Raw genomic sequence first — 26,804 nt, 5'->3', positions numbered from 1 at the left:
TGTTTTGTGCAGATCAAAAGAGCAGTTTCCCTATTCTTACTGGAAATACTTTGTAATATATGCTTTTGATAGTCATGTCACAGGTCCTCTTCTGATCCATGTATCCCACTTTTCCAGACTTCTAAAAATGAAACAGCTTCAAAAACACTCATTAGTACCTAATCAATTAATGTGACCATCCAGCATCCATCTGTGATGGCTGCAGGGTTGTTTTCTGGCATAGGATAATTGTCTATAGTTCCTCTACAGACAGAAAAGAGAAAATAGGTATAATTTTCTACTGTAAGTGTCTATAAAAGACACTTTCAGAGGCTGATTTATCTGTTCATACCTTTACTTGAGTATAACAAGAATTTATCCAGCTGCCTTGGACTACATGTTCAATGTAGCTGAAGTTAGGTGAGGTATATGACCCCTTCAGTACTGAACCTCCAATTCAAGGACATACAGTTCATCTTCTATGATAATTCTATGTTCCTAGGCACTGACAGCAGTGTCTTCTGAGTTTCTGTTAGCAGCAGATTTTAATAACACTTCTCCACTTCTTGTGACAGGGACATTTGACAAAATATTAAATAAAATCCCTCCTCAAACTGTTTTCTGAAGAACTACAATCACAACTTCCTTCCAGCTCTGTACTTCCTCTATCAACAGCATCTGTTGTCTTTTCCTCAGTAGTGACTCTCTCTTCCACCCTAAAATTCTTCTCCTAATCTCCATACGCTACTGCTTAATAATTTCCCATGAGGTACCACAACAAATGCTTTTCTGAAGTCCATAGAGATTAGATCTACTGCATTTCCTTTCATTAGAAAATCAGTGATCTTATCAAAGCAAACTATCAGGTCAGTTAAGAATGATCTATCTTTGTCAGAATACATGCTGGCTGTTATTGCAATTTTCATTGACATCCATGTTTTTAATTATTATTTGCTGCTAAAGGTGTTTCAAAGTCTGAGTTATTGCTGATGCCAGCCTTCATTTCCTGGATCATCTCGTTCAACCCACGATTTGATAGATCCATTAAAAATATCCACAATCAGACTTTGTGTCTCTGTGTAAATGAGTAAATAAAATGGTCTAGGGCTCATCCTCTGATCCTAAAGGCAAAGCAGGGTGTGGTAAAGCTAAAACACTAAAATCAACTTTATCATCAAAAAAAGAGTGGTCTCATGGGATGCCTGATGATGCCTGGTGCAGGAACAAATTTGATGGGGACTCAGTTAACAGTAGGACAATCACATGCCCTAGCCTCAATTAGTATACCAGTATAGGCAGAGCTGATGATTATTGGTGCCTTTTCTGTCAGACTTCTATAGAGAGTTTGATGCCAGCTCAAGGGGAACTAAGCAATTTCAAGAGACATTTCCTACTCCTGACCTCTATTTCCCATTAGCCTTCTTGTCTTTAAACCTATGTTCAGTATTCACATCCTTTACTGGAAACTTTAGTGATTTCTTTGTATTTCCTTTGCAGATTCCTTTGAGTACATTTGTTTCAGCCATTGTATTCCAGCCATCAAAAATTTAGTGCCTAATTTGCAATGGGATGAATCTATCACTCTTCACAGTGCAGGGATGAACCTCAAGAACTAATCTCCATTCCAGTCCCTTACAAATGGGAAGAGATAAATCTTATCCTGTATTTGATTACCCCTCTTTCTCTTTCTCACTCTTACTCTTGCCACAACGAACTACTACCCAAAAAACTGAGGCTTGTAGGTGAGGTCTTCAGTGCCTGAAAAAATATAAAGCCACGTCTGTTGGCTCGATGATTTTCACCAGCTAAGACTTGTGCCTGCAGCTTTCCCTAGCGAACCCGGCTGAGAACAGCTTGACGCCATTTTTTCCTACACAAGTCAGACATAAATGGGATTGTTGCTCCCATGCAAAGATTTTTCCTCCCCACCCCTGTGACGTGAAACATAAGGCTGCACATTTCAGCTGCTTTCTGGGTAGAGGCAATAATTTCTTCATTTGCCCTGAAGGGGCACGCGCAAAAATGGGGAAGAAAAAAATAGAAGCGCTTGTGGAATTGATTGGAGGAGAGATGCATCTTGTTCAAACTAGAAGTGAAAATATATTCCAAAGGAGAAATCATTAGCATTTTCATTAAATGCCAAAGAGTGTGACTATTAGACCTACCTCAGGCAACCCTGGGGTTGAAAACTTTTCAACACTATTTAATTGATCCAGATGGATTGAGGTTGTTTTTGTTTTTTACCCCTTCCACCCTTCTACCCCCTGCTTAAATCTCTGTACTCCATCACATGTGAGAAAACCCCAAACCGAACCAAATTAAAATAAATAAACAACGCCTTCAGCCCACGCCCTGGAATGAAAACTGCAGTGTAATATGAAATGTGTCCTGATCGTCTTGTTATGGAGCTCAGTGACTCACCAACTGTTACAATTGGGGTTAGATAAAATAAAAAGATTATAATTAAAGAGGCAGCAGGAGGATGTTAACTGGGCAGTCAGATGGAAGCAGCCCCATTACAGGTTTGGGTGTGCTGGGATTCAGCTTGCTTTGGGAAGTCTGCTGGGGATGCTTGAACACGGGGCTCACCTGGGTGACTTACAGCAGAAAGTCTGCTAAAAAACTTGGAGACTTGTGGCCTTTCAGTACTTAAGGGGGCCTATAGGAAAGGTGGAGACAGTTTTTTTAGTAGGGCCTCTTGTGATAGGACAAGGTTGATGTTTTTAAACTAGATGAGAGGAGAATTAGGCTTGATCTAAGGAGGCATTTTTTGCAGTGAAAGTGGTGAAACACTGGCACAGGTTGTCCAAAGAGGTGGTTGAAGCTCTATCCTTGGAAATGTTCCAGATCAGGATGTTCAGGACTCGGAGCAACCTGATCTAGTTGAAGATGTTCCTGCTCACTGCAGGGAGCTTGGTCTAGGTGACCTTTAAAGGTCCTTTTCAACCCAAACTACTTTGCTTCTTTGATAGAAGGGGCTTATTTGGCAAAGCTGCTCCAGCATAATGGGAGGAGGGTGCTCAAAGTTACTGTTTGGTTTTCTGTAGGTATCCCCCCAAAATACCCAGCTCCTGGCTAGCAGGAAAGTGGGTGGTGAAGTGTCCACTTACCATTTCTGGTTAAGGGAAGTCACAGGCTTCTTGATGAGGTTATCTGACAGTTTGGCAGTATTTCTGGGTAGTGTTTTGATCATGGATGTCAACGTAAGACTCTCCTTTGAAAAGGAATCTGAACCATCCCTCTAGGCCCAGCACAAACTCCTGCTCAGGTGAAAATCAGTAGGGCCAGTACAGGTACCATCCCCCTTGGCAGAGGGGAGCAGACCTTTTACTTGTGATGGGGGAGAACACAAGGCTCAGTGGTGTCTAATTGTAAGGTTTAGATTACATGGCACAACAGCATTTTAACTTCTTGAATACAAGGTCATGTAACAGGTTGGGTCTTCCTTCTAACATGCTGTTTTTCCTCTCATGTTTCCCACTTACTTTGCTGCTTCTTGGAATCCTGGAGGAAAATGTCTGCAGAAATATTCTGTTCAGATCTCCTGTGTATTTAAGCATCTTACTTCCAACAGCCTTGAGTAAGCTGTCTTCAAAGTCCCAAAGCCAGGTGGATCTCACAGTGGTGTTTCACATGCCAGCATGACAGAGTGGTGCCACAAATGATCTATGGCCAGTGCAAATGCTTCTTATGTAAGCCTGCACAAGCCACTTGCAAAGATTCAAAACAATTAATGTTTCAGTTTGGGCTAGATTAATACCTCCAGTAATTATCCAAAGGAGCCCTGAACACTATAGTGATTAAATATCAGGTTGGAGCTGGATGCGAGATGGAGTCTGTGAAAATGCAGTCATGGTTGGAAAGGGCTGCAAGGGTCATATAGGACTGTGACCACACTACCAGAGTATCTTGGAAGGAAAACTGCAATGATTTATCTAATGAAATCGATAATGGGACTTTCGGTGGGATGCTCTGCATTATTTTACCAGGACACAGGATTTTATGTGCCTGAACACAATGTTTACCTGATGCAGTCAGTAGCTGGCTGAACCTGAAGCTATGCTCCAAACCTTCACCCCTGACTCAGCCACACATGTGTCCCCCATTTCCTCATACTCCTCTGTCCATCTGTATCTGCCTCTTGTCAGTCATCTGACACTTACACTGGAAATGCCCTGGGGCTGGCATCCCCTTTTTGTTCTGGGCTTGCAGAGCCTCTTGCACAACGAGCCCTGTGGTAATACGCCAAACAACAATTGCAAAGGGTGAAAGATCGCCAGGTAACAAATGGCAAAACCTGTCCACAGGACTGGCTGTGTAATAGCACAACAACAACAAATTCATAATAATGAATGGCAGGAATAATGAACGGGTATATTTGAATCTTAGGCAGCTAGCTAGAGCTCACCACTTGCCTTTTCTGCAGCTCCTATAATAACCTTATTCTCCTTGTTGAACATGTATTTGCCTGTACTGTCAATGTGCTAATTCCTTCCTCGCCATTTTTCCTGCTCTATCTTTCTCAATTAAAAAAAAAAAAAAGAAAAAAAAAAAAAAATCAAATCACGTGTCATCAAAGAGCTGCATCAGGAGGTCATTGCATCAAATGCTGCCGCTAGTTTAATAAAGGAACTGACTAATATACTCATTAGTGGTGCTCGTTGCTAATGCCCGATCAGATAATGAAATTGAAATATCATGTTTTAGGGTGTAATCAGGATCCCTGCAGGTGCTGGGATGGAATTGCCCCATAGGTACAGCATTACACAGTTAACTAGGTGTGTTACTTGACTGGGGTGTTTCAGCTTCCCAAGCCTGTGGGTAGGAAGATGAGCAGGACTGTCTGCACAGCTAGTGAGAATAGGCAGTTCAGTTGGAAACAAGGGGAAAAGCGTGAAGTGACTTGGACTGAAGGGGATGGAGGCAGCTGGGATTAAGTAGTAACTGTCAAGCCACCTACAAGAACAGCTCGAATCAGGTGGATGTGTGGAGATATGGTGCTGGCCCTTTGGGAGGACACATCAAGCTGCCTGGGCTGGCTAAACACTGGTGGGTGTGGGCAGAGGAATGCTCTGAAGCAGGGCTCTTGGGAAAGTCAAAAGCTTAACAAAGCCATTTGGAAAGTAGAGGAGAAAAGACTAGTATGGACACAAAAGAGAGAGGTAGAGTGGACCTGTTAGAGCACCTCTGAGAAGGGACACCAGTCTACTTTTAGCACCCACTCTAGCCTAATTTCAAAGCCCTTAGATCATCAGGCAGTAGTGAGAATGGATGCACCTTCCTCCCCTGGGTCTGCAGTGTCACCTACACAAGGCTTTTAATCCTCAGTGTCTTGGATGGGCTGCAGTTGCAATTTAATTGTCCAGGGACAGCAGGTAAACATGCCAGAAGCCCAGCACAAGCATTCTATTCCTCAACTCAAACTTCTACCTTCTAAGTTTTACAGTAAGTGGCTTAGTCCACAGAAGTTAGCAGCACTCTTTTTTTTTTTTTTTAATTTGCTTGCCTTTTTTTTTTTTTTGTCTTTTAATAGAAAAAATGAAAACACATAAAAAATTCAAACCCAACCCCAGCTTAATCAATGCTACCAGACTTTGGGTAAACGGAGCTGAATGACAAGAGTTTTCCAGAGGAATTTGTTCTGTATGGAAGTTAACTTTAAACACTTTTCTTCATTGCCAGATGATTTAATACTGGATGAGCCAATGAAAGACAAAGCACTTCAGAGACGCTCAAATTACTTCCCAAGTTGCTCACAGAATATGTTCTGCTGAGACAACACAAGGCTAGAGACTTCAGTGGGATTAGCAGTATAGCAAAGTTTTGTTTTACTACAGCATTTTAGATTGTCTTCCAATCTGTATTTCTCTTTTCTCCCTCCTGCTCCCAGCTGCTTAATAATAATAACTTACATGTCAATAACAACCTCTCCTGGCTAGTGTCTCTCAACACTATTTGTCCTCCTCTTCCTTCAGCATCCCAGATCTTCCTCTGTCCACATTTTTTTTTATGCACTCTCCTGGATAGACGATTCAAATCCTTTCAGATGAAGGAGTCAGCTAAGCCAAAACTTACACATCCACTGTGAGGTCCTTCAGAAGAGGGCTAAAAGATGTGAGGAAGAGGAAAGTGCATGACCCTCCTTGGGGTTTCTGAGAGAAAAATCTCTGCTTAATTCCAGGAGAGGGGTCAGGACCAGAAATTCTCTGGGAAGGCAGATGTCTTCTTGCTGCCCAGAATATGGTACCTACATCCTAGAGAGAGGCAGGATTCAAAATATTTCACTTTTTTCTCTTTTGTCCTTGGTGTTCTCTATTGGTTAGTTTAAGCAGACTCCAGAACTATGTGCAGACTGCTATGAAACCTTTCTTTAGGTGCATTCTACAGGGAGATCCATGGGAATCAGGACCTGAAATAATTACCTTTAAACACCTAAAGCTATGAGTGTGTTGATAAACTAAACAAGAGCAGTGCTCAAGCCCAGGTACTGGCACAGGATCTCCCAAGCTACCCAACCCTCAGCAGGATCTCTGGCAATGGTTTTGTCCTGTTTCAACTAGCACTCTTCCAGACAATGCCTGGGCATGGTCCAGGGACAGCCTGGGCCAAGGAGTATCACCACAGGCAGTTCAGATGCAGCCCCCTGGTTTTGGAAGGAGAGACACTTATCAGCATGGGCGCAAGTTGGTCCATGCCAATTGGCCTCTGGGCCAAAGAACAACCCCATGCATGTTTTATTTACTACAATAGATGAAGAATGTAGCCTGAGATGCTAAACAGGGACTTTAGAGTATTGCTGGGATCCTAGCACTGAAAGGAAAGGGGGTTAAAGGTGGTGCTTGGTTTATTCAGATATTAACTCGTTCCTTCCTACAGAGCTGCTTCGCTCAGCTTCATTTCCAGAAAACCTAGAAGTGACCAGATTCCTTATTGTTCTTTTCTGTTGCTGTTATTCTCTTGAACTCTCACAATCCACTTGTGGACGACACTTCCTACACCACCTGAAAGTGTAAAAGTCTTGAAGGTAGACACCTGGGACATCAAGTAGGTTATTTAGAAGTTTCTAGCAGAAACAAGGTGTTCTGGTGTTTTCCTTCAGGTTCTTGTTAGAAGTGTCTGATGTCTCTGCCATAACTTTGAGAAATAAGATTTTCTCTTCCTCCAGTCTGCACCAGTGAAATATTTGGTGGAAGGTAGTAATGAGACTTCAGCATCTGTGCTTGTGAGAGTAAACCTGGAGAGATGACACTGGACTGTTCTCACAGCACAAAATGAAAGCTGGCATATCTATATCCCTTACCATGAGCACTCAGCCGTCTGGGTGAACAATAGAGCTTGTGTTTGTGCAGCATCTTATGGAGGGGTGTCCTTGTCCCCAGCCACCTCACCAAGCAACATGACACCACAAGCATTAAACCCAGAAGAGCACCCACATGCTCCAAAGTGGGTGGATGTCTGAACTGCTGCTTGAAATTCCTTATTGCAGTCATCTTGACATGAACAATTAGTGGAGTTTCTCAGCCCATTTATAATTTGCTGAATTGGGCAAAACAACTATTAAAGGGTGTAAAAACAGTAGCTTTTAAATTTTGACGGAAACATATTTTGCCTTAATACATTTCAATTTCTTCCTGTATAAAATCTAAGTTTCTAGCATTAGAAATTAGGTATCTACTATATATGCCCATTATACATTACAAGCATAGGTATGTGCAATAGATATGTATGTATATTCTTTATCCCAGGAAGGATACTTCATGTCACAATCCCTTATTCCTGTGGCAATGGAGAACCTGTGAAAATTATGGTTCTGCTGGGCTAGATGCTTCACAGCTCAGTAACTAGCACCCAGGTGTCAGCAGCCATCTAGCCTGAGGGGTGAAGGATTAACCTCCTGGTCACTTCTCGGGATCCTGCTTCCTCATGGGCATTTCATTCTTGTATATGTGTTACTAGGATGCTTGGAGGCAATGCCCCCACTCCTGTTTGTGTCATTTGGGTGTCCAGAGATGACACCCAAAGACTGGATAAGAAGTGAGTGGCAGAGCTTAGCTAAACCCAACCTACCAAAGTTATCGTTTGTGATCTTAACTAGAAGGTCCTTTTTCTGCTCACTTACCCTTGCACACACGCACATAATTGCAGTGTGAATTCATAATATAAACCATGATGTAATAGACACCAACTCAACTCAACTTAATTACTGTACAAATGAACAACAACTTAAATCGCAAGCAGAGTCCCATTAAAAGTAATCAGATCCTGGGTGGGGAGATGGTTAAAGGTGGTGTTTGAACTCTAAAGAAAAATATGCTCTTGTTTGGACATAATTTGGTTTCTTTTTTTATTGTTATTTTTTCTTACACAGTGTATTTTTGCTCTCTCTCCCTGCCTCTCTCTCATTTTAATTTTTTCAACCTTTTCCTGATAAACCAAACTAGTCTAGACATATCTTTCGAGAGCAAATGTTCTCTAAGCTATGTTCATTCCTTGTGAGTTTGTACGTTAATCATTAAATATAATTAATTAGAACATCTTGTAATTAACTTGGAAAGCAAAATTATACAAGGGAATGAGTTTGTAACCACATCACATTTGGAATAAAAATAAAACTTTGACTAAAAGGAATAACTGCTCTTTGGAATTAGATGAGTAACAATGTTGGATTGGCTCCCCCGAAGCTGTAATCCTGGCTCTGAACACAATTCACATATACTAACCACATTTCACATTGATACATGTAGGCACACACATATGTGTGCGCACACATCACAGTGACACGGTCCAGAGTTAGCCCAATGTGGGATGCTTTAAGCCACCTCTTTCCCCTCTTGGCTATCTGCATCGTGGAGGCCACATGGGAGTTGGCAAACATGCCATCAGGCAGCCTTAGGGTTGCTCTGACTTGCCCTGACTAGTTGTGATGGCTCTTTGGGTATGATGCTGGCTGGAAATTGTGGCATTTTGTGGCAAGCTTTCTTGCCAGGGCAAGGAGGGAGCTGGCAGGAGGGGGCAGACAGCTGGCTGTGGGGCTTCCCCCCAGCTGGAGATTCCTGGTCCAAAGAAATCCTCATGTACATGCTGGGACCAGTTCTCAAGTCCACCACTTCTCCAAAAAATGGGCTCTGTGATGACCTTTGGAGCACAACTAATGAACAACTTTAGTTCTCTGGTCCAAGAAAAGAAAAAGGGAAGGAATGGAGTTTATCTCTTCTTGCCCAGCACTCATTCCCACCAAAAGTTAAACACCACAACAATTTCCTTCTATGTGTGAGGAGTTCTGTCACGTCTGCTTGACTGAAAAAAATTGGGATATCTTGAGAGACAGGAGCTTCACTGTTCCCAATGGAAAAACACCTGCTTATGACTGCTGCAGCATCCTAGAGTGAGCTACTCGACCTTGGGGCTGTGAATTGAGAAGCCCCTGAGGTCTGTAGGAGCAGCACTCCTGGGGTTTCCCCAGCTGACTACCTAGATGGTATTGAGGAGGCTAGCAGTGACTCTACAGCAGCTCATGGCACTTTACTGGGCTCTGCGACTTGCTCACCATATGGTCTAGGGCATGTCATTTCACCTCTGTTTCTCCCTCCTCTCTGCCTTTATTGAGTACATTGTATTGGTGGGGAGATTACTCTCCTTCTACACTGCCACTAGAAAAAGGGCTCTTTCATCCCTGTCACATCCCCAGTTGGAATCATGCTTTCGCCAGCAGCTGGTGGCTGCTCAAACCAGCCAGAAGACTTCATTGTTCTGAGTTTGCTCTGTTGAATTTTGCCTTTCACACTTTTGGCAGGAGGAATCACTAAGCCTCTCTCCAATTAAATCTTTGCCCTTCACAGCCACACAATTGCTTGGTTGTGTTGTTCATCATCACCTAGGCACAGAAAGTTTCTTCACATTTTTTTGATCAGTTTTCAGGCCAAGAGGAGGGGAGGGAGCTGGGGAGGAAGGAGGCTAAGGTGGAGAAGAGCACAGATGGAGTGGGAGAAAGGCTGTTGGAGGAGGTAGAAGATGTAATTGCCCGGAAGTTCCAGCCCTTGGATGGTGGATCCTAGTGAATGGAGAGACATCATAGGTAACTTCAGTGAGGCGAGGTCCTTTATCTTTTTCAGGTCATGAGCTGAGTGATCAAAGAACTTGGAAATGTAGCCCTTGATAGCCCTCTTCCTTCATAAGGACATCCAGCTTTGTGCTGAGCTCTCAAACTGCATGTTGATGGCCTTCGCTAGTTCCTTAGGCTGGAAATCAGCTAAGAAATCACGCCTCAGATAAAATTTGCTCAGGTAGTGGAGAGTTAATCTATTTCAAAAGGCTCAAAAATAGGATTCCTTCACCCTGATGAGCAGATTAAACAGGATGTGGATTTGCAGAGTTGGGGTGGAGAGGGATAAGCACTAGTAGTGTAACTGTGTTCTTCTTGCCTCCTGCCTCATCCCTACCAGTGGGTATCACCCTGCCACTGTGGCTGGCACCAGTGGTGGGATGCAGCTTGCTTAGTGTTGAGCAGGTTGATGTTAGACATCCAGAATAAACCAGATGGGTTGTGGTACATTCTGCAGGAAGAGATGAGGTAAAGGCATCTCTAGGAGAAGAGCATCTCCTATTGCAACAGGTGACTAAGATCCATCCAGTTTAGGTCACTCAGAGTGACAAATGAAGTGTCCATCTTGTTCTTCAACAGTGACATGAATCCCACACCTAAAAGAGGAACTAGAGCTGGAGTTATCTTCCTGGACAGAAGCTTCATTCTGCCTTCTACATTGATTTCTTCCACTCTCATCTCCACCTTAGCTGCATCTGTCCCTCCTGGTTTCTTCTTTTTGGCAAAACTCCCATTTCAGAGCAAGATAAGATGGATCTGATCCTGACATGTAAGAAAGGGTCAGTGTGGGACAAGATATCTGCCCATATTTATTACATTGCAGATATGGTATGTCATGAGCAAATAAGGGCACATGCATATTTCCAAGCAGCAGCAGCAGTGAATAACAATTACACACACAAAAAAATCTAAAAGAGATGTGACAGTAGTTTTGAACAGAGCTGACAGTGAGCAAACACTTCACACAATGTAGAGGGTGATATAATATCCTGCCCTTTCAGAGTGTCACTGTGACATGTGTTTAATATTCATTGGCAGCAGCATCTTGGCTTGATCTTCACACTGCAAGGTGCTGAGCATATATCTAGGAAAAAGAAGATAGTTAAAGAGATGCACCCAGTTCACTACCCTTTCTTATGTGGGTGTGAATCTGTCTGAGTGAAACCCATGGGAGTTTTACTACTGACTTCAGTCCCTATTAACCTCCCTGATGAGTAGTAGGAAATTAGGCATGCGTGGAGGGAAGGGCATTTATGAAAAGCGAGGTCTAATGAGAACCTGGTTCCAGAGTTAATTATGGAACAACTCTTGCCGCTCCCTCACCCAATACTGTGCCTGATTCTGATCTTGCTGCATGGGAAAGCGAGATACTTTATACCCATGGGGGCTCTTGGGCTGCAGATGGCTCTTGAGCAATTTAAGTGCACTTATGCTGGGGTGATATCATGTGATCTGCAGTGGGACTGCAGGGCTGCTGGGTAATCTGTGGGATGAAGCAAATCAGCAGGACTTGCCAGGTCATGCCCAGCCCCATCCCATCCCATCCCACAGTGGTGCGAAGAGACGGAGAGCTGTTGTTATCTTCTTGGTGAACCACTCCTGCTGCTCTCCCTCCCTTTGCTCTCTGATGTGCCTGATACGTGTCTTCTGTCTCTCAGCTGAATGAAAAGTGTTGGTGGATGGTTTGTAAGGTCAGCAAGATGGGCCAGCGTCGGGATCAATTGAGTTGTATCTGCGTGTGTATGTAATCAGGGTCTGGCCCTCTGCTAATTAAAAAGCTTAAACAAACACATGCAAATGAGACAGATATGAACACGCAGGTGGATTGCTGGAAATAACACTCTCCACTCCTTTGACTGAGGGGGCAGCTTGCCCCAGCACTCCCTTTTGTTTTGTTGTTTCCACAAAAAAGCCGCCTCTGTTGTGGGGAAGTTTCCCCTTGGTTGAGTTCAGTGTATATGGTCCTGGGGCATAAACAGCCTCTTGTCCCATGACACATGCTTGCCCTGAGATTACACACAGCTTGTCAGAGATGGCATGAAACACTTCACTGGAGGTGTAAGGAAAAGCCACGCTCCCATTTCTCTTGGCCTTGCATTTGATGGGTGAAGAGCCTTTTCTAGAATAAATTTCAGAAGGTTTGCAGCATGTGAAAGATTTTTGTGTCTGATTCTCATTTCTATGAAGCCATCTTACATCACAGCCCTGAGAAAATCTTTTGGGAAAGATATATTTGCTGCTAGAAGTATGTTGTGTCAAACAGGTACACAGATGATGGCTCTGAGCCCACTAAATCTGAATCAGGATGTGGCTGATTTTTTGGTGCAAACCAGATTCTGGGATACCTGATCTGGGTGACCTGATCTAGTTGAGGATGTTCCTGCTCACTGTAGAGGGGTAGGACTAGGTGACCTTCAGAGGTTCCTTCCAACCCAGGTGATTCTATGATTCTATTGTAACTTCTATAAATACTTCACTGCTCTTGTCACTGCACTTCCAGAGTCCTTTGAGGATAGGGATTTTTCTCACTAACATAAATGTTCCTTTGATAATGGAAAATTTGCCTGAGTAAAGGATGACTATGCAATGCTATGATTAAGTCATTGCTTTAATCTGGCATAGCTCTTGAAAAATCTGCTGGAGTTACTGAAGAGGTCCTTTGAGTTCCCTTTCTCCTATTTCCCTTTATGCTTATATGTTCATAGCTCTGCATGGTGGTTCAGGTCAGAGAATTGATGTGGCCACAAATTCTCTTGGCCAAAAAAACAAACCAAAACAACAACCAAGAGAGAAAAAAACAACCAAACAAAAATCCCCAAATATAAAATAAAGCTTGTTTTTTCGGCAGTGTGTCAGCATGAGATCCAGTGTCAGCCAGAGGGAGATGATGGGAATGAGAGATCAGAGTTATGATTGAAAGTCAAGAGCAAAGTGCAACTGCAATGGAGCACACTCTGTTGAAGACCAGATTCCAATCCACTTTCCAGCTTGTGCACAAGATAGCTAATATCTGCTAGATGCTGGCCATACTTAACAAAGTTATATCTGAAATGCTCCATCCCAGGATGTGCATCAGGGCTGGTCACCTAGGAATGGGGCATGTCATTCTTCAGTTTGACACAGGAAATGTAACTTGGTAAGAAAAAAGCATAGAATAGTTTTGGTTGGAAAACACCTCTAATATCATCTAGTACAACCATCAACCTAACACCACCATGACCATTAAACCATGTCCTGAAGTGCCATGTCTAACATTTTCGGAACATCTCTGGGGATGGTGACTCCAGCATTAGAGAAAGATCTACTCAACACAGAATTGGATATAATTTCTATGATCTTTACCTCTGTGGTTGACCTGTACTGAAAAGAACTTTATGTTATATTTTATTCTGGGTAGCACTGAAAAGAACATCAGATCTTTTTACTCAGTTGTTCTTTTGGAAATGGCTCTCAGATATCTCCCATATCCTCTGCCCTTGTGTGGCCCTGTAAAGTGGGATTGTACCAATGTACCAAAAGTGAGTCCCACCAGACCTAGGTGCATAATGTTCTGTTTGATTTACTTTGTTTTAACTTCCATTAGAACTTAGCTGCTCTAAATCTCTGTCTAATATTCACTGGCTGGGGGTTCGGCAGAGATGGGCACAGCAGTGTGTTAATTTGTTTGGCATAGCCCTGTCATGTGGGTTTTCATTTTGCAACTCCACAACCAAAATGAAGGGTAGCTGAGATCAAAGTCCTTTACTGTTTAAACTCTAATGCTCAGGGGAAGACAGAGGTGCTGTTTCAGATAGGAAGAAGTCTCTGATTTCATGTCATTAAAACCGTATGTCTCAGTTCCTGAAAGCACATAAATACACTTATAGTTGAACTTAAAGAGAGGAGCATATGTAAATACTTTGATAAAGCAGAGGTAGGATTACATGAAGTGCTTCTTTCTCTTGTATTGACTTACTTAAGTTAGCTAATTCAGACAAAATATGCTATATAGGCACAGTGACTTTGTTTTTAACTAGATTAAAGTTAGAAGGAACAGATTAAAGCTTAGAGGGGGCTTGGATGCTGAACATGAATGACTAGTTAGAGCTGATCTTGAAATGGCCTTATCTTTGATCAGTTCAGAAGCAGAAGTAGATTCAAATGGAGAATTCCAGGTCATATTGGAAGCCTTCACCAAGAGTTTGATTATGGAAGGGCTTGTGACAGTCATTGGTTTACAGACAGTCTAGGTAGAGACAGAGACACTTTGTTCCCAGAATTTGTTTCTGGGAGTGTCTAAAGCTGCCACTTCATGTGTGCTTCACTGAAATTGGTTGGCCATGCAACCTTAGAATCCCTTTTTTTGGTTTTTTTTAATTCCCACTGAAAATAAATCTTAAGACATTGATTCAGTATAAAGTTTTGGCTGAAATCCTTGTTCCAAGACCTTGGTGTCAACAACAGATTCCAAATTCCTGTTTACTTTAATTGGCTTTGCTTTTAGCCACAAGTAATGATTGCAAAACTCAAAGGCATGGAATGGCCATCCCTTGCTTCTAGTCTGAGTCTGCATCTCCTTTTCTTTTTCTTTTTCTTTTTTTTATTTTTTTTCCTTCCCCTGAGCTACTTAGCCGAACATGTTTTTGAAACCACTTGAGTTGGGAATTTGGTTTTCAAGTGGGGACCTAAATTTAGGATCCTGAATCCATATTTAGTAATGAACAAAAATAACAAAAAGTCCTCAGTGCTGTTCTCCATGGAGATTTATTTGCCCTGGGAACTTTCAAGGTTTTGAATGTGGAATATTATATTTGTCAACATAAAGACTGCCAAAGCTTTTCCAGTCGTCATCTACAGTAGAAACAGCAGATTTTTCTTTATATGTTGCTCTGTGCCACTCAGTGAATGTGCTATTGGCATGTGAGTGCAATTGATGTGCACAACTATAAGAAAAAATATGACAGAAGAACTGATTTCTAAAGCAGAGCACTTAGTGATATCTCCCAATGTCACTGCTGAAATTAACTCTTCAGGAAGAGTCATCTGATTTGCTCTCAGCCCATCCCTTATACCTGAGAGTGTTTAGGGATGGGATTTTCCAAAGTGCTTAGTGTTGGCTGAACTCCACTAACAAATTTACTGGCTGTGATTCCCAGCAATTAGGAGCAAAAGTAAGTGATATGGGAGACCCTTTGAAGAAGTCTATTGTGAGATCCTGTCCTGGGGTGCTCATCTATTGAGGAAGACCTCCCCCTGGACCTTTTCATTGCTGGTTGTAGTGAGAAATGATCCAGGAAAACTGGAACAGTGCATCTTGGTGGGAAAAAAATATGCTATTTCTATGAATTTTTTGAGGCTGAAAGTGTTAAAAATCTTTCTGGAGAAGTAAAGAAAAGTCCTTCTTATGGCCCAGTACATTGTGTCATGCTGCTTGTGAGCTAATCTCTTCATCCAACCTGTGGTTTTTAAACATTTCTTTTTTCCACTATGGGTTGTGAATGGACAGGAGATGTGTGTCTACCTTTGCCCTTGGTGTAATCTAAACCCCAGAAAGTTCAGGGAAAGCTCTCCTATCAGTATCCTCCAGGAATTATAAATTTTGAAACAACAGGAATTCCCATTGCAGATTGGAGATCTGTAGCCATGGATGTTCAGAGCAACAGTGAAAACTATTTTTCAATCACATTGTCAGTTCCCCTTATTTTTCATCCTTCTCACAAGGCTCCTTTCAGCCTCCTCTGCACTTCATGTTCCCATTTCTTTTATCCTGGGTGATGGTGGTAAAAGGAGATAGCACATTTGGACATATTTGCCCTCATGTGGCTTGTCCTTCTCACTCCACCCATGCTCTGGCTGTGGTGATGCATATCTACGGGAGTCAGTGGGAGACCTTTTCACAAACACTCACTGTGTGTTGTGTCTCTTGTGGGCAGAGATATTGCTGTGTTAGCCATCATTATTTGATCTGCTTCTCTGACAAGATTGCTTTAAAGCCTAAATATTGGTTTCTGTTCTTTGCTGGGAGCATGCCATAGTTATAGTTTTGCATGCATGGCCAAGTCCAGTTCCTCTGCTATGTCGGGGTTACCTGCACTGTGGAATGGAAAGTGTGGAGAACAAAATCTGGGAGAAGAAGTGCTACCTTAAAGAAGGACAATACCTTACTGAAGTACTTTGGGAGCAACAATTTTTTGTGCTAGGGCAAATAATTTCCCTGCATTTAGATCTGGAAACATCCACCGAAGTCAAAGGTATTTCAGAAAATTAGGTGGGAGAGGTGGATAAATATTGATTTTATCTTCAAGTGATAGAGATGGAGTCTAAATTCAGATTATAAATGTCTCTGCATTTTGCAACTTGACTTTTTATTTTGCCTGTTCTATAGAAAACAATAATTGATGTAATTTTCAATTTGGAATAGGACTGGTATTTTCCCTTGCTCACTGTCAAAAACTGGAATAGAAATTCTCTGGCATTCATCATGGTCTCAGAGTGCCTCCAGGCGTGAAAACCAAGTGCCCACCTAGGTGGTGGCTCTCTTCCAATTCCTCAATTGATTGAAAGAGTCACTTAAATCAATAAAAGTAAGGTCTAAACCATCCTCTGGTAGGAACTTCCTCTCTTGGTCCTACTTGAGTTCTGTATTTTAAGACATGGAGACTGAATGAGATGTCCCCATGTTACAGTGCTTCTCTACCACCATGCTGCTTCTCAAAACAAAAAGAATAAAGGAGGGCATGGGAAAACATGGCTGTGTGAAGATGAAGCAGGGACAAAACAGTAGTCTCTTTAGGGCAGATTTTTTTTTTCTTTGGGAGTAGCATAGGAGCAAAGGAGCAATGAGTATTGCTCCTTGGTATTTCTTTGAGCATGAGTATATTTTATGAGATTTCTACAGTGTTTAAGGCCCATTATCTGTCTTTGGCCCAGTATGCTGCCCAGTATGCTACCCTGTGATCAGATCTAGTTTTTTTATGAATGTGGGACTTTTAAAAAGTTTTCTAACTTTTAAACTTTTTTCTAACTAAAGAAACCTTCAATGAAAGCTGTCAATGATCCTCAAGGACTTGGCCCTACTCTTGCAGAAGGCAGTAGATAAGGTGTTGCATACTTCAAGTAATTTATGTATGTTGGCCTTTCTAAGCAGAGATGACATTTCAAAAGGGACTGAGAAGTGAAGAGGACTGCAAACCAATGCATTGGAGTAGCTGAGTGAGGCTTGAGAGGAGAAAAACCAGAGAAAGCATTTAATTTTTTCACAACTGTTTTATGCCAGCTAAGGCCCGTGATGGCATGGCAAGATCTGTATGTGTCAGAGAATGAAGGCCACAGAGATGAGAAGAAAACCCTTGGCTAGTGTGAACTGGTGGGATGCCAGGAGGGTGCAATGCAGACGAATTGCTGGCTGGCCATGGAAGCCCACATTTGCCCAGAGTGCAGACTAGGAATCCCTCTATTGCATCTGTCCAGGGATTTCAAAACACAGTGGAATTTGGGAACAAACTACTGAAAACCTGGAGTGTGAAAATTAGAAAGGACACTGTGACCTGGCAGGGGATTGAGTGAGGTTTGGTATGCTGCTCTTGTCTCATCATGATGGGGGACAAGGCTTCTTCACAGCCAGCAGAATTGGGTGTAGATGAGAAAGCAGTGATCAAAATAAAACCTCCAGCAATTCTGGGGGTAACAGCTACTCTGTGAGTGACATACTGGAAACAGCCGGGGGGAAACAGAGAGGGAAAAGATAGCTGCATTCCTCTGGCCAGTATCCTCAGCCAGTTCACTGATTAGGTCTTTTTCTCTGGTGTCTTGCTGGTCTGTCTGTGCAAGTGCCACAGGGCAGTGATAAGGAGGAGGTCAGAGCTGTGCTCTAACTACATGGAATTATTTCACATGCAGCAGGATATGCTAACTGAAAGCAAACATGTCTGGATCCTTTCTCAGCTTGTAGCTCTTTCCATCCAGCAAAACTGGATGTGCACCAGTGGATGGAAAAAGAGTTTATGGGAGGGCTATGGAAAGGCATTTAACATCCTCTGTGTCAAAAAGCCTCCCTGTGGTTCCAGTGCAGGTCTTCATTTTGCTGTCCCAGTGTGATCATTGCATTCTCAAGTCTCTAGCCAGGCAATGTCCTGTGCTTCTCCTTCCAACAGTCTTTTCCTGTCTACATAAGCACATCAGGGCCCACTTGGTGTTCTGAGGGAAGTCATGATGGGTTCAGGAAGCTGCAAGAAGATGCATGGGGACCATTTAGAGTCATAGACTCATAGAAAGCTTGGGTTTGGGGAGGACCTTTAAAGTTCATCTAGTCCAACCCCCTGCAGTGATCAGGGACATCTTTGACTAGATCAGGTTGCTCAAGCTCCAATTTTAATCTTTTTTCTTTGGTCCCAGGACCATTTCTTTGGGTCAGTCAGGATACCATTTCTTTGTCTTGCTCACTTTGGTAACATCCCCGTATGACCTGCTGGCTAAACCGTCTGTGTAGGTGATATCTGAGTGAGGTTGGTGTAGGCAGCTTAAGCATCAGGTGTTATCCAGCTGAAGGTGTTCACAAGCAGCTGATCAAGGAAAGAAATGCCCATAGGACAGGGGGACTCTGACAAGCCAGATGTACACAGAGATGTTTTTCAGCCAGCATGGGTGGATCTGAAACTGATCCCACAGCCAGAATCACCCATTCTCAGCAAGAAGTCCCAACCCCAGTCCCTTAGAGAAGGCAGAAAATGCAAACTCTTCTGCATTTTTCTGGGAGTGGGTGGAGGAGGGCAGGTCTCTGCCTGGGGATCCAGTCACCCTGGCAGCACAGGGGTCGGGGGTGGCCTTCATGGTATTTCTTGCAACGTTGAGTCAGGGCTATGATGAGCTAGCCTTGCATAAGCAGGAATGCCATCACCAGTGGTAAGTTGAAAAATGCCGAGCTCTATTTTCAAAGACAGCTCAGAGGTTATTTATGTACGGAAATGCTCCTTATCTCTTAATTCCCAGACTGATGGGTGGAAGATATGCAAAGAGTGACTTCTGTCAGAGACAAGCTCACCAGCACTGCTACTGTCTTGGCAAGAGGGGAGGGCTTGCTCTGCCTTCCCTGGTAGCAATGCTGACTAAGGGCCATAGGAATCTTAATTCCTGGCCCAGACACAGCAAGCAAAGCTATCTGATGGGCTGGTTGGCTGACAGTTAATATCCTGTCGCAGAGAAGTAAGTATTCATTGGGTTATTTTGTTGCACCTGGAAGATTGGTGTGGGAAGACCTAACAAATTCTTTGGTTTGTGCTTAAATGTCAAATCTATCCTGCAAAAGCCTAAATCAGACCCATTCTTTTATCTTTCAAAGGCTACCTCAAAATTCTGTGGTATTGAAAATGCTATTTTTTTTTTTTTTCACCATTATTAGTCTCAGAGATTCAAGATGGAATCTGAAATTCAATCCCACTCTTTCGTGGCTTGAACCTGATTAGTAGGTAGAAATTGGGAACTGGAAATTAGTTAATAATTCTGTAAAATCAGCAGACAGATGGAAATCCAGCTTCTTTTCCCTGACTCCAGTGACACTGGCATGCTACCCAAAAAGTAGTAAAACATTTATTAATGAATGGGGTAGGCAAAAAGGAAAAAAAGAATAAAACAACCAACCAAAAAGCTAGAGCAATGAACACAGGTAATAGAGTGTCATTATTACAGAGCTATCTGTCAGGGAAGGACATGCATAAGAATTAGGTGTCCTGGAAAATGCTGTGAAAATAAATCTCTGCTTCTGTTTGATGGAATCAAATTTCAATTTTCATTAACTTTTCACAGTCTAAATATATTTGTGTCAGAAGAAATTGTATCTCTTAATAGACAGTAATGACAACCTCACTACTGGATGACATTTTTCTACCGACTGGGCCAGAAAGAATGACATCTTTTCCTGGTATAGGGAAAATCCATACCTCATTGAGAATATTTTCTTGGTGATGGTATGTTGTTGTGGTGTGAAAAGTAAAAATGCAACCACTGAATAAGGTTCACAGCAAACTATATAATCAATAATAAAAGTCGGTGGGGTTTTTATTTTGCATGGGGAGGGATTTTCTAATTTATCCCTCTTGGGAGAATTGTATTGAATGTTCTGGCTTGCTGGCTGCCTGACACTTGAGAGAAGCCTTGCAGGCAGGGAAGCTGAATTCTCTGTTTTTCTGCTTTGCCTGGCCTCAACCTCTGTTGCTTTCCCCGATTCAGGTTGCCTGGCAGGAAGTTATCAGTGAGGGAGCAGAGGAATCACACTGCAAGAGCACACGAGGCTGGTCTGCCTTGGAGAGGAGATGGCATCCATGACTCCCTGCTTTCCCTTCCCTTCCCTTCCCTTCCCTTCCCTTCCCTTCCCTTCCCTTCCCTTCCCTTCCCTTCCCTTCCCTTCCCTTCCCTTCCCTTCCCTTCCCTTCCCTTCCCTTCCCTTCCCTTCCCTTCCCTTCCCTTCCCTTCCCTTCCCTTCCCTTCCCTTCCCTTCCCTTCCCTTCCCTTCCCTTCCCTTCCCTTCCCTTCCCTTCCCTTCCCTTCCCTTCCCTTCCCTTCCCTTCCCTTCCCTTCCCTTCCCTTCCCTTCCCTAACACTACATGTTTTCCACAGATCTCTTGATTCTAAGGGAGCAGCTGGTACAGCAAGGAGCTGTTGTGTGTGACTCAAGGTGACCAAATTAAGCCCTCTGCATGAATAGTGGTTCAGGTGCTGATGCATCGTTTCTTTTCTGTAGTGAGAAATTGGATGTGAAGGTTCACATGAGCTCATTCGGTCTTTATGGTCCTGAACCAGCTTCCATTGGAGTCAATAGGAATCTTTCTATTTACTTTAATGAGAGCTAGATTGGATCCTAAATTAGTACCTTCATCCTTCAAATTGTTTTGCAGTGCCTATCCCCATCCATAATTAACATAAACTGGCTGTGATAGTCATCAACAGGGAAATTATACCAAAATGTCCCCAGTAGGTTTATTCCTGCTCTCACTGAAGATGATAGGAGTCTCACAATTAACTTCAAACAGGACTGGCTGTCTGTGTATCGTGATTATAAAATATCTTGGTATATTTGTAAGGGAGAGTTCAGTTTGAGCAACTTCTTAATTGCACGTCAGGACTAAAAGGGTTGGCTGAGACCAAAGACGGTCACACTGAGAAATCAGGCAGTATTAAGCAGCAGGATTTGACTTTGTGGCTACATAAATCAGTATTTCAGTTTCTCATTTGGTATTCACTGAAACGAAAACATAATCTGAGTTAATTGCTCTTCCCCAAGGTGCCTTGTTGCGCAATGTTTTATAAAATTAAAGCCTGTTAAGTACACACGAAGAAACATACTTTAGATGCAGAACATAAAATACTAGCACCTCTAATTCTGCTGTCATGTATGGTTGATTAACCTGGTACAACAGAAGCCTTGGGGAGAGCTTCTCTGCTGTTAGAAAACATATTTCCACTTAAGGGAATTTAGACAACAAAGGGATCTCACAAATCCCATTGTTGGAGGCTAGGCTGACATTTGGGGCACCTGAGCTGTCTCACAAAGTAGTGGAAGATCAGGGAAAAGGATTCAACCTTCACCCCACTAATGGATATTTATCTGTCACCCTGATGCCCTCCTCAGCAATTAACAAACTATTAATCAAACCCTATGTCCCTTGCTAAGCCAATGCTACTGTTGGCTTCAGCAGGAATTTTGCCTGGACTCAGAGTAAATGCAGAGTGAAGAGTGGGGAACAGTGTGGGTAGCAGAGATGTTGTCTCCAGTATCCGCATATAGCAACAGGAAGGTCACCCTGTTGCTGTGCTCCTTAGTGGGGGGTGCTGCAACTCACCCACCTCTGAGAAAAAACAATCATAGAATCACAGAATTGTAGGGTTTGGAAGAGACTTCTGGAGATCATCTACTCCAACACCCCTGATAACTCAGGATTACCTAGATCAGGGTGCACAGGAAAGCATCCAGGTGGGGTGTGAAACTCTCCTGAGAAGGGAACTCCACAGCCTTTCTTGGCAGCCACTTCCAGTGCTCCATTACCCTGAGAGCAAAGAAGTTTCTTCTTAAGTTCAAGTGAAATATCCTTTGTTCCACTTTGTACCTGTTTCCCATTGTCCCATCACTGGCCACCACTGCAAAAAGCCCATCACCATCCTTGTGACCTCCACCCTTTATATATTTATATTGTTTTATAAGATTCCATCTCAGTTTACTCTTCTCCAGGCTGAAGATCCTCCCTCAAAACATTGAATTTCCCCTCAGATATCCAGATAAAATACAACTGGAGAAAAGCCACAGGAGATTGAGGAGGCTGAGCTGGAAAGGAGCATAGGGGGTTGCTCAAAGGAAGGATGTGGTGTTCTAGGAGTAACAGAAGAAATGCTATATGGAGACTTCCTTATCCTCAGTTGTTCCAGACTCTGCTCTCTGCTTGCAGATTCCTCCCTGGGGCAGGCAGGGAGTCATGGAGGCCAGATGGAGCACATCAGCAGCTTCCTGTCCGACCAGAAGCTGTGCAGAAGCATGTGGGAAGATCAGGGAGGTTTATCAGATAGTTTGCAGCAGTGAAACTGCCTAGTAAGGCATAGTGTGGGAGATGGGGGTACCTGGGTGAAGTCCAAACTGGGACTTGCCAGGTGTGCGTGGTTTGAGTTAGGGCAAATTGAATCTTCTCCCAGGATAGAAGTGAGCCTGGATCTTGTAGTGAAACCAGCTGGTGTTTCAGATTGTTACCTGCTTCTGCTCCTGACTTGCCCTGTGTCAGCTGCCCTTACAGCTGGCACAGTACCCTGTTCCTCACTCTTAACAGGACCAAAACCTCAAGGGGAAAAGATAAGAGGTGACATAAATAGAACAGGTGCCCTGGATGGTTGCAAATCTTGTGCTCCTCTTTGTTTTCCCTAACACTGTCCTTACATACTGTATGGAGGAAGCTATTGTAAACCAAATGGGATCTCAACACTTGACACCAATCATCCACAGTGTTTATTGGACATGTTTGGCTAAACCAAATAATGCCTAGGCTAGTGAATTCAAAGTGTTTGCTGAAATGTGACCAAATCCTTTCTCTGCTATGTGCCCTCACATCCCTTCTCAGGCCTCACATGGAGTGGCATTTTCCCTCATTTGCTGGGGAATGTACTGCAGCCAACATGCGTGAAGAGTGGGAGAGGAAACTTGATGACATGCCAGCAGGACAGTGTTTTGACTGTCCTGACACCTAACTTGAATTGCCTCTGGATGAGCCTTCTATGTCTGGGTTAGTTTTTCCAGCTTTTTGGGAGAAAATTAGATATTTTCAGAGGACAGTTTCTCCCATCTGTCCTAGATGAAGGAGAGGAAGGGTGATGGTTTGGATTCTTCATGACTATTTAGAGCAGCTAACTGAAAATCCACAAACTGACCTATGATTCTTTACCTTGTGATCATCTTTGAAAGCTGGTAACATGTTTAGGTCAAAGTAGAAAATTTTACACTAGTCGTGACCCATGAAGGAAGAGGATTTTTTTGGGATGCTTCACAGAATATGACTATCCACTTGACACCTGCATAAATGGGCCTTTGAGCCTCTGCCAGAAACTTTCTGAAAGCCTTACACAGAAAAATACCAGATCTTCTAAAGGATGTTAGAGCTGCTTTACCAGATATCTGAGCCTTTGGAGTTTTCCCAGACTTTCTGAAAAATAGCACTGCTAGTTCAAAAAGTTCTTTAGCTTGCTGCTGTAAGACTCCTGGGGTAGGTGTCCAGGCCTGCTTAAATTCAGCAGATGCTGCCTCACCCCCTCCTTTCCAGCTATTTACTATTCCACCCACACCATGTCAGGGCTGGGGTTGTTGCAGGTGTCTGAGGCTGGAAGTTTCAGCTGCTTCCTTAGCCATCACTGAGCTTCACCGCATCAGACACTGGGAGCAATGGAGAATCTAACCTGCAAGTCAAACATGTCATTCATTGGCTGAGTGTATGCAATGTAACCTGCAGCAGCATTTGACCCTCTAGGCTGGAATCTGTCTGCTGTAATTATGGGCAGCTATAAAAAACTGAGAAAGATGCAAGAAATGAGACTCCACCAGCCCTTCTAGTGGTTCTGTTTGGCCTTAAGCACTTGGAAACCTCTTGAATATGTTGGCTAATGCTCCATCACTCCTTACGTGACCTCTGTGAATATCCTATGTGTGGCTACAGTAATTCTGACATTAAGTAATGTTTCCAGTCTTTCCAGAGCTGTACAAATTTCAAATGAACTTTCATACTGTCTCTGGTAGCAAGCTCACCTACACATTTTCACAGCAATTCTAGCTTTAAGCTATGGTGGAAATGTGCTGGTTTATAAATCCTGCCATTCTGTCTCTTTGAACATGAATGCTATCAGTTTTCAAAGTTAGCCAGATAGGACAAATATGTTCCTTTCCAGGATCCTTTCTTTTGATCACTGAGGGTATATCAACACCTGGTAATTCTTGGAGACCTGTTATGGTGAATCCTGCCTTTCTCCAAAGAATATGGAAAAAAAGTCCAGGTAGATGGCTTTGCTAGGCCAAAATTAATGTTGTGAATAATGCAGATACTCTCATCCTCTTGTTCCTGTATTTCACACACAAGGAAACAGCAATAGCTAGGCTTATTTGATAGACCTCAGCATTGAACTTAGGAATTCTTGGCTCATAGCCCTGTACTCAAACCCTTTCTCCTCCAGCACTCAAATAAGGGCCCAGTATATTCTCCGTAATAATATCCAGTGATTTGTGCAAGTGTAATAGAACAATGCCATATGCTAAGATTCCTAGGCCAAATTCTCCTTTTGGCATTACTCCATTGACTGTAATAAAATGAGGCCAATGAGAACATTTGACCCGGTGTGTTTCCCATCTGTAGGGAGTGTGGAGGTGGTCTTGTGATTTTGACGTGGAACTGCTTTCCTGGGATGATTCAGTATTTATTTCAAGCATGGAAAGGTTCAGGGAGAAGTGACTGCATGCATTGAACTGGGCAGTCTATGGGATCAGATCAAGGGAGATGCTTCCACCATTTCCATCAACATCTATTTGATGGTAATGTTCCAGTTACTTATACTTCCAGCCCTGGGAATGTGCAATGTTACTTTAGTTATATATTTATTGAAAGGATTTTTGACATTGTTAGTCATCCCATTTATAAAAGGCTCTGTTTTGGATTATCTGAACTAAAAAACAGCCACCTAACCAAGAATGGTAGAGAAACCACCTATCTGATGTAGAGACTGTGAAAACAAAAGTCTGCTGATGTACTAGAAACCACTGAAAAGGGAAATAGGGACTGAAATGTAGGCTGACATCTGTTTAAAATAGAGTTGGAAGAATTTTGGAATTTTGGGTCCCAAGGAAATAGCGATGTTTTAGCATGGCAAAATATGTATCTTCTATAAGAAGATAATTTCAATAGAAAAAAATCCTTGAACATCTCAAATCCGAGACAGTCACATGCTCTTCATCACTGGAATACTTGGGCAAGCTGCTACCTTCAGGTGCCAAGAGGAACCGAAGAACACCTATCTTCATTTTGTAAAAGGACAGGCAAGACAAATGGACAAAAAAATGCCTGCCTTGAGGCTGAAAATGGAGCCCTCATCTACAGCATTCTGGGCTGATGCCACAACATTTTCGTGGCAGGTACTGTGGCACTAGTCATTTGTGTATTGCTTCTTATTGAACTCTTGGATTTTAACTTTTTCTTTTTCTTTTTTGTTTATCTGTTTTCATTTTCTCTTCAGGAGCTTGAAAAGGATAAATTAGTGTTCTTAAAACTGTGTTACGCGAATTTAATAGAGCAATCTTTCAGAATGGTTGGCAAGCCTTCCCCCTGGAAAGGAAAAAAAAGGAAAATAAGTACTCAGTAAAAGCCTACTATATAGTGGTACCCCTCTGCATTAAAGCTTGAAATACCTCAGCATACAAAATGAAGTATATTCATAAAAATGAAAGTAATGAAACATCTCATAGTATCCTAAGAACTCCTGAGAGAACTTTAGCTTTTTCACTGAATTGAGGGGAAGAAAATTCTCTTAAGAGTTGGTTAAAACATCAGTATTTAAGAGACAGAGAAATATTGACTGAAAACAGGGAGCAATGACTTGTTGAATATATCACCTCTGAGACAAGAAGAAAAAAAAAACCCACCTAAATATTCCATGGAGTCTATGTTATTTCATAGTTTCATAGTTTCATAGTTTCATTCAGGGTTGGAAGGGACCACAAGGATCATCTAGTTCCAACCCCCCTGCCATGGGCAGGGACACCCCACACTAGATCAGGCTGGACAGAGCCTCATCCAGCCTGCTCTTAAACACCCCCAGGGACGGGGCCTCGACCACCTCCCTGGACAACCCATTCCAGGGTTTCACCACTCTCATGGTGAAGAAATCCACCAGTTTTTTTCCAAACTTACACTAATAGAGGAGCTTGGCCATACTTTTCCTGAAGCAGATCTCTTTAAATAAATTCATGACTTAGGGAAGAAGGAGAGGTGATTTGTAAAGGTGTACATGTCTAACCAAGCTTTCTGGACCAGATGGGTGCAGCACCAGGATGGGATGTTATTTACGATGAAGAGTTTTAGAGGTCACTTGAAATGAGAGAGTATCTTTGATGGGTGACATTCTAGCCTGGTGGGAAACATGGCATAAATTAGCAGTCAGAGATTTTGTTTTGTTTTGTTTTAATTTCAAACCTTTTAACTCAATGGAAAAATAAAACCATGTTTGAATTCCTTTT

Source organism: Melanerpes formicivorus, unplaced genomic scaffold (assembly GCF_026170545.1).
Source record: "Melanerpes formicivorus ecotype bairdi unplaced genomic scaffold, bMelFor1.0.p_v2 SCAF_3, whole genome shotgun sequence".
NCBI lineage: Eukaryota > Metazoa > Chordata > Aves > Piciformes > Picidae > Melanerpes > Melanerpes formicivorus.
Note: the sequence above shows the minus strand (reverse complement) of the source record.